Source organism: Ascaphus truei, chromosome 6 (assembly GCF_040206685.1).
Source record: "Ascaphus truei isolate aAscTru1 chromosome 6, aAscTru1.hap1, whole genome shotgun sequence".
Classification (NCBI taxonomy): Eukaryota; Metazoa; Chordata; class Amphibia; order Anura; family Ascaphidae; genus Ascaphus; species Ascaphus truei.
In genome coordinates, this window is record NC_134488.1 from 66,913,189 (window position 1) to 66,919,136 (window position 5,948).

The 5,948-nt window shown below is 46.4% G+C and overlaps 2 protein-coding genes across 3 annotated transcripts in view; one reads left to right on the forward strand and one right to left on the reverse strand.

Moving 5' to 3' along the window:
- Window positions 1–2,655, reverse strand: part of LOC142497208 (oligodendrocyte transcription factor 3-like) — a 32,515-nt gene extending 29,860 nt beyond the window's left edge. The window contains exon 1 of the mRNA XM_075604697.1: window positions 2,408–2,655. The gene's annotated coding sequence lies outside the window, so the exon portion shown is untranslated. The remainder of the gene's footprint in view (window positions 1–2,407) is intronic.
- The window catches only part of ZBTB8B (zinc finger and BTB domain containing 8B), a 43,382-nt gene that overhangs the window by 29,514 nt on the left and 7,920 nt on the right, over window positions 1–5,948 (forward strand). Inside the window, exon 1 of one of the 2 annotated variants that reach the window (XM_075604696.1) lies at window positions 2,592–2,677. The exons of the other annotated variant lie outside the window; for it this stretch is intronic. The gene's annotated coding sequence lies outside the window, so the exon portion shown is untranslated. Of the gene's footprint in view, window positions 1–2,591; window positions 2,678–5,948 lie in introns of those variants that run through there. 2 annotated transcript variants of the gene reach the window in all.

Sequence of the window (5,948 nt, forward strand, 5' to 3'; positions counted from 1 at the left end):
ACCCAGAATTCATATATCAGGTCCATAAAACTATAGGCAACATACTGTATGTTGAGGATATATAGTATAGCAGCAGTTCTGCTTGCTCGCTTTTTTGCCTACCTAAACTTGGGGGTCCCTCGGAGCTCATCCATGGTCCCTCAGGTTCGGTTCCTGAGTGAGGAGCCCGGACTTCCGCCTGGCAAGCTGATATACTCAAAATAGTAGCAGGGTCAGGGCTTGCTCTGGTGGCCAATAAAAATGCGTCAACACTATCGGAAACTGGCCCGCTGACAGCTTTCTGGGGTCCCAGGTCAAGACTTCAGTCATGTTGAGGTGAAATGGGAGGGGAGAAGATGCTGGGGGCCTGTCAAGCAAGAGGGCGGCAGTAGAAGGTGAACGTAGGGTAATACACCATTCAGTGCGGATCCGGCAAGGCCTGCTCTCCCCGTCGGTGGCCCTGATCGGTAGATGATGTTGCTGCTTTCTTTTGGTGGCCGTGTTTGTAGAGTTACCACCTCTTCGGGTTTGATCCAAAGTCTCCGGGCTTAAGCATGCCATCTCCCGGCTTAAGCGTGCCATCTCCGGGCTCCTGGTTTCATTATGATTTCTCCAGGCAGGGTCGCCAACATGGGGTATTGAACCAGAGTGGCCGGTATTTGGCCACATTTGCTGTTGCCCCCACCGGGCCTCTTTCCCCCTGTGCCCTGCCCAGGGTCGGACTGGCCAGGGGGCCATTTGCCTATTTCAGTCAGCATGGGCCGGGGTAGTCTGTTCTGTGCAGCGGTCAGCACGTGGTTTCTTGTACTGCAAACTGCATCTGTATACTCTGATTGATACTGTACAGTTATATTGTGTAGACTGTATCCTGTAGTGTTATAGCAGTAGCACCCCTCTGTATCGATGCCTGCCCTGTATATACTGATACATCTACAGTATATACTGTGACCTGAATCTTAATACGGATATAGCTGTATATATATATATATATAATATATATATATATAGTACTGATACATTTATATACTGTATATACTGATGCACCTTTATACTATATACTGCGACCTATCCTAATATATTAATAACATGTATAAATTGTTACCTGCCAGAGTGCATCAACAACATGGGCTTCTGAATCTTCGTTTAGCGTTAGCTGTTAATAACAGCTAGGGTGGTCCCTCTACCGAGCCCCGATCTCATCTTCGGATCCAACCCTTTAAAAGGTGGCAACGCTACATGTGTAGTTTTTGTGTCAAAACCAACACACACAAACTACAGTTTTTTCAGGAAGCACGAGGTCTCTGGACATCGGGGCGCAACGGAGCAGCTCCTGGGGGACCCCCTCCTGTTCTGGTAGATAAAGCTGCTGCTTTATCATTGTGCGAAAGAGCATTGTCTGCATTTTTTGACCACCCGGTTCCTTTGCTCCTTTTTGTTCACTTTTTAATTTTGATTGAATTTATAAAGCACGGAGATCTTATTGAAGAAACTCTGAAGTACACCAGCATTTTCCTTCTCTTTGGGGTAACATACCACTTTGATTGCAAGCTGTCCAGGGCAGGCATTTCCTTTCTTATTGTCTGTTTTTTCATTTGTTGCACTTATTGTATAATACCTGTATTGCAGGGGGGCGCAAACTTTTTTCTTTGCACCCCCTGCTTGCTCTCTCACCCTGTTCGCGCCCCCCCCCCCTTACCTTCTCCGCGGCGTCATTTGACGTGACGACACGTTGCCATATGAATGACGCTGCGTTGTTATGGTAACGCATCGCCAGAAGCCGCCGGAGTGCAGGTAAGAGGCAGTTACAGAGGCCTTGCGCGCTTCCCCAGCCTTTTAGTTAAATGATGTGGGGAAGAGCGTGGGGCCTCCGCAAGCGCTCCACACACCCCCTGCTGTACTGTATTGTCTCTTTTGTAAAGTACTGCTAAGATTGTTAGCACTATATAAATAAAAATATACATACATATATATATATATATATATATATATATATATAGTGGTTGACAAATCACCAAAAAATCTACTCGCCACACAAAAAAATCTACTCGCCACCTAGTACCAAACGTGTGCTGCTTGGGCCAATATTTACTCGCCCGGGGGTTAAATCCACTCGCCCAGGGTGAGCAAATGTATAGGTTTGTCGAAGTGTGTGTGTGTGTGTGTGTGTGTGTGTGTGTGTGTGTGTGTGTGTGTGTGTGTGTGTGTGTGTGTGTGTGTGTGTGTGTGTGTGTGTGTGTGTGTGTGTGTGTGTGTGTGTGTGTGTGTGTGTGTGTGTGTGTGTGTGTGTGTGTGTGTGTGTGTGTCTGGCAGGGCATGGGTTGCATGGAGCCTACATACAAAGCATGACCTTATCCATGCAGCATTGAAAGGGTTATTTATTTATACAATGTTTCAATGTTTTACCAGGAAGTAATACATTGAGAGTTACCTCTCGTTTTCAAGTATGTCCTGGTTAATGTCACTATACTTCTCCAGACCTTCACCTCTGTCTACCAGGCATGTCACACCTCTTGCATGATGGGACTTGTAGTTTCCTTCATAACACAAAGTCTGCCAACACTTCGTATAAACTACAACTCCCAGCAGCCCCTGTAAGCTGCGGCTGTATGATTGGTCTTCCAAGGACGTCATGGTTAGGTAGGTCTCAGGCATTGGTCAGGTCGGGTTGCACCGTGCCGGGGCTGGCTGGAGCTGGAAGGTGAGGAGAATGGGGGTTTAATTCCTTTTATTCATAAGGATGGAGGGGAAGAGGCAGCTTGGGCCCTGGTCACCGCGGCAGGATGCATGTGTCTGAGGCTGCGAAGCACACATAGATCTCGTGTGATAAGATGCTCAGGGAGAGGCTGCGGAGCAAATGCCCCCTGTAATGAGGCACAGTGTCAATGCCCCTGAAATGAGGGACAGTGTACATGCCCCTGTAATGAGGCATAGTGTAAATGCCCCCTGTAATGAGGCATAGTGTAAATGCTCCCTGTAATGAGGCATAGTGTAAATGCTCCCTGTAATGAGGCATAGTGTAAATGCCCCCTGTAATGAGGCATTGTGTAAATGTCCCTTGTGATAAGATGCACGTTGTAAATGCCCCTGTAACCAGAAGTACATTGTAAATGCCCCTGTAACGAGAAGTACTGTGTAAATGCCCCTGTAATGAGAAGTACAGTGTAAATGCCCCCTGTAACGAGAAGCACAGTGTAAATGCCACCTGTAACGAGAAGCAGTGTAAATGCCCCTGTAACGAGATGCAGTGTAAATGCCCCAGTAACGAGATGCACCGTTTAAATGCCCCTGTAACGAGATGCACAGTGTAAATGCCCCTGTAACGAGATGCACAGTGTGAATGCCCCTGTAACGAGATGCACAGTGTAAATGCCCCTGTAACGAGATGCACAGTGTAAATGCCCCTGTAACGAGATGCACAGTGTAAATGCCCCTGTAACGAGATGCACAGTGTAAATGCCCCTGTAACGAGATGCACAGTGTAAATGCCTCCTGTTTTGTGAAGTGCAGTTTAAATGCCCCCTGCAATAAGATTTAGACCACAGTTAGTAGTGACATTAGTCAGGAAATACTGTATGCCATGGGAGAGGATCAGGCAGATGTAGTTTATTGTTGCAGCATCTTCATGATCCACGATTGCAGGTATCACGCACATTTGGGTTCAGGATGGAATGTTTGCCATTGTTTTCTCTGGCTATTTTACAATATGTTGTGTTCTGTATGAATAAAACGTGACAGGGCAAAGACTCCTCCGAAGCGGTATGCCTCACCTGAGATCTGACTTCCTTGTCATCGTGAGATTTCAATCGCGGTGCATTATGGGTAACGGATTGGACCAGGATCTCATGGAGACATGGAAATAGGAGTCATGTACAGGGAGTACTTCAGCGAGAAGTGTGTCTGGAACCTCTTCCCAGCAGAGATGTTACAGGCAAATACAGTAAAAGATTAGAACAATTCTTGGGTCTGTTGAAATCACATTCACCACTAATGCACATAGCGGGTCGTAGGCGTTTTACAACATGATGGTTCGCCTATAGAATTATTAGATGATACATATGTAAATTTCACAGATACAGTAGCACAGTGAAGTTCTGCAGGGTTTAGAAGTACAGTATATAAGAATAAAGTCACATAGAGAGTGCCTGCTAATAGTACAGCTCAACCCCGTTACAACGCGATCCGTTACAACACAAATCCGCTTATAGCGCGGTGCACGCGTGGCTCCCAATTCTCATATTTATGAGTACTTTACAACACGATTATTGGTACCTTAAATACTTTATTGTACAATGCATACAATTGTACATTATTTCTAACGCGATCCGCTTATATTGCGATGTGATTCTTTGGACCCCAAGCACAGCGGTATATGGGGGTTGAGCTGTACTAATACAGTATGGGCAAAGAAGGCCAATTAGTTATTACCTTTGGTTAACTAGTGTTTCAGTAACACAACAGTTCTTCATAGATCACAGACCTCACAATTACATTAAAGCGGCAAACAATCTCCCCAGGAGCGTATATGACTAACTTCTGTAATGTTAGGATCTTATCCCCTGAGCATGTCCTGCACAAATTTCTTAGTCCCTAGAGCAATGTTTTTCAACCTGGGTTCCCCGGGCTTCCCTAAAAGGCTCCTTGCAATTTTCAGGTAATTTGAAAATTGTACCAAATACAGAAGAATTTACAATACATCTGATCTCAGGCGCACTATTAGAGAGGGTCGGGGTTGCTTACAATGCATCTGATCTCAGGCGCACTATTAGAGAGGGTCGGGGTTGCTTACAATACATCTGATCTCAGACGCACTATTAGAGAGGGTCGGGGTTGCTTACAATACATCTGATCTCAGACGCACTATTAGAGAGGGTCGGGGTTGCTTACAATACATCTGATCTCAGGCGCACTATTAGAGAGGGTCGGGGTTGCTTACAATACATCTGATCTCAGACGCACTCGGCAGCGATTTTTCAAAATCCGCCGTCCCTAGGCACTTCCTGTGTTGGCCGCCTCCTTGCTGCCGCCCTTCTCCTTGCTTCCGCCCTCCTGCTCCTTTGGAATGCCAGCGTCATATGACGCAGTGGACGTAACCAACGTGACATCGCACGATGGCACGTTGCCATGGAAACGTGACGTCATTACGCCATTTGATGTTGCGACGTCACGTTGTCTTCCCATTAGGTCGGGTAGGCCCGAGGGCACGGCAAAAGCATAAGGGGGTGAAAATTTTTGCCGCCCCCAAATTTTGCCGCCCTAGTCCCGGGCCTAATGGGAAATCTGCCACTGGGCGCACTATTAGAGAGGGTTGGGGTTCCTTACAATGCATTCGATCTCAGACTCGCTATTAGAGAGGGTTGGGATTCCTTTCAATGCATCCGATCTCAGACGCGCTACTAGAGAGGGTTGGGGTTCCTTACAATGTATCTGATCTCAGACACGCTATTAGAGAGGGTTGGGGTTCCTTACAATGCATCTGATAGCAGACACGCTATTAGAGAGGGTTGGGGTTCCTTACAATGTATCCAATATCAGACACGCTATTAGAGAGGGTTGGGGTTCCTTACAATGCATCTGATCTCAGACGCGCTATTAGAGAGGGTTGGGGTTCCTTACAATGCATCTGATCTCAGACGCGCTATTAGAGAGGGTTGGGGTTCCTTACAATGCATCTGATCTCAGACGCGCTATTAGAGAGGGTTGGGGTTCCTTACAATGCATCTGATCACAAACACGCTGTTAGAGAGGGTTGGGGTTCCTTACAATGCATCTGATCTCAGACGCGCTATTAGAGAGGGTTGGGGTTTCCTCAGAATTTCACAATATAATTATAAGGTTCCATAACCAAAAAAGTGTGAGCACCACTGCTAGAGTCTCAGGTTACCATGGTAATGTTTAGACTGCTGTGGGCTCGGGAACAACTTAATTTTAACCTCCTGCACACTTAATATTTCAAATACTTTTAACTCCTG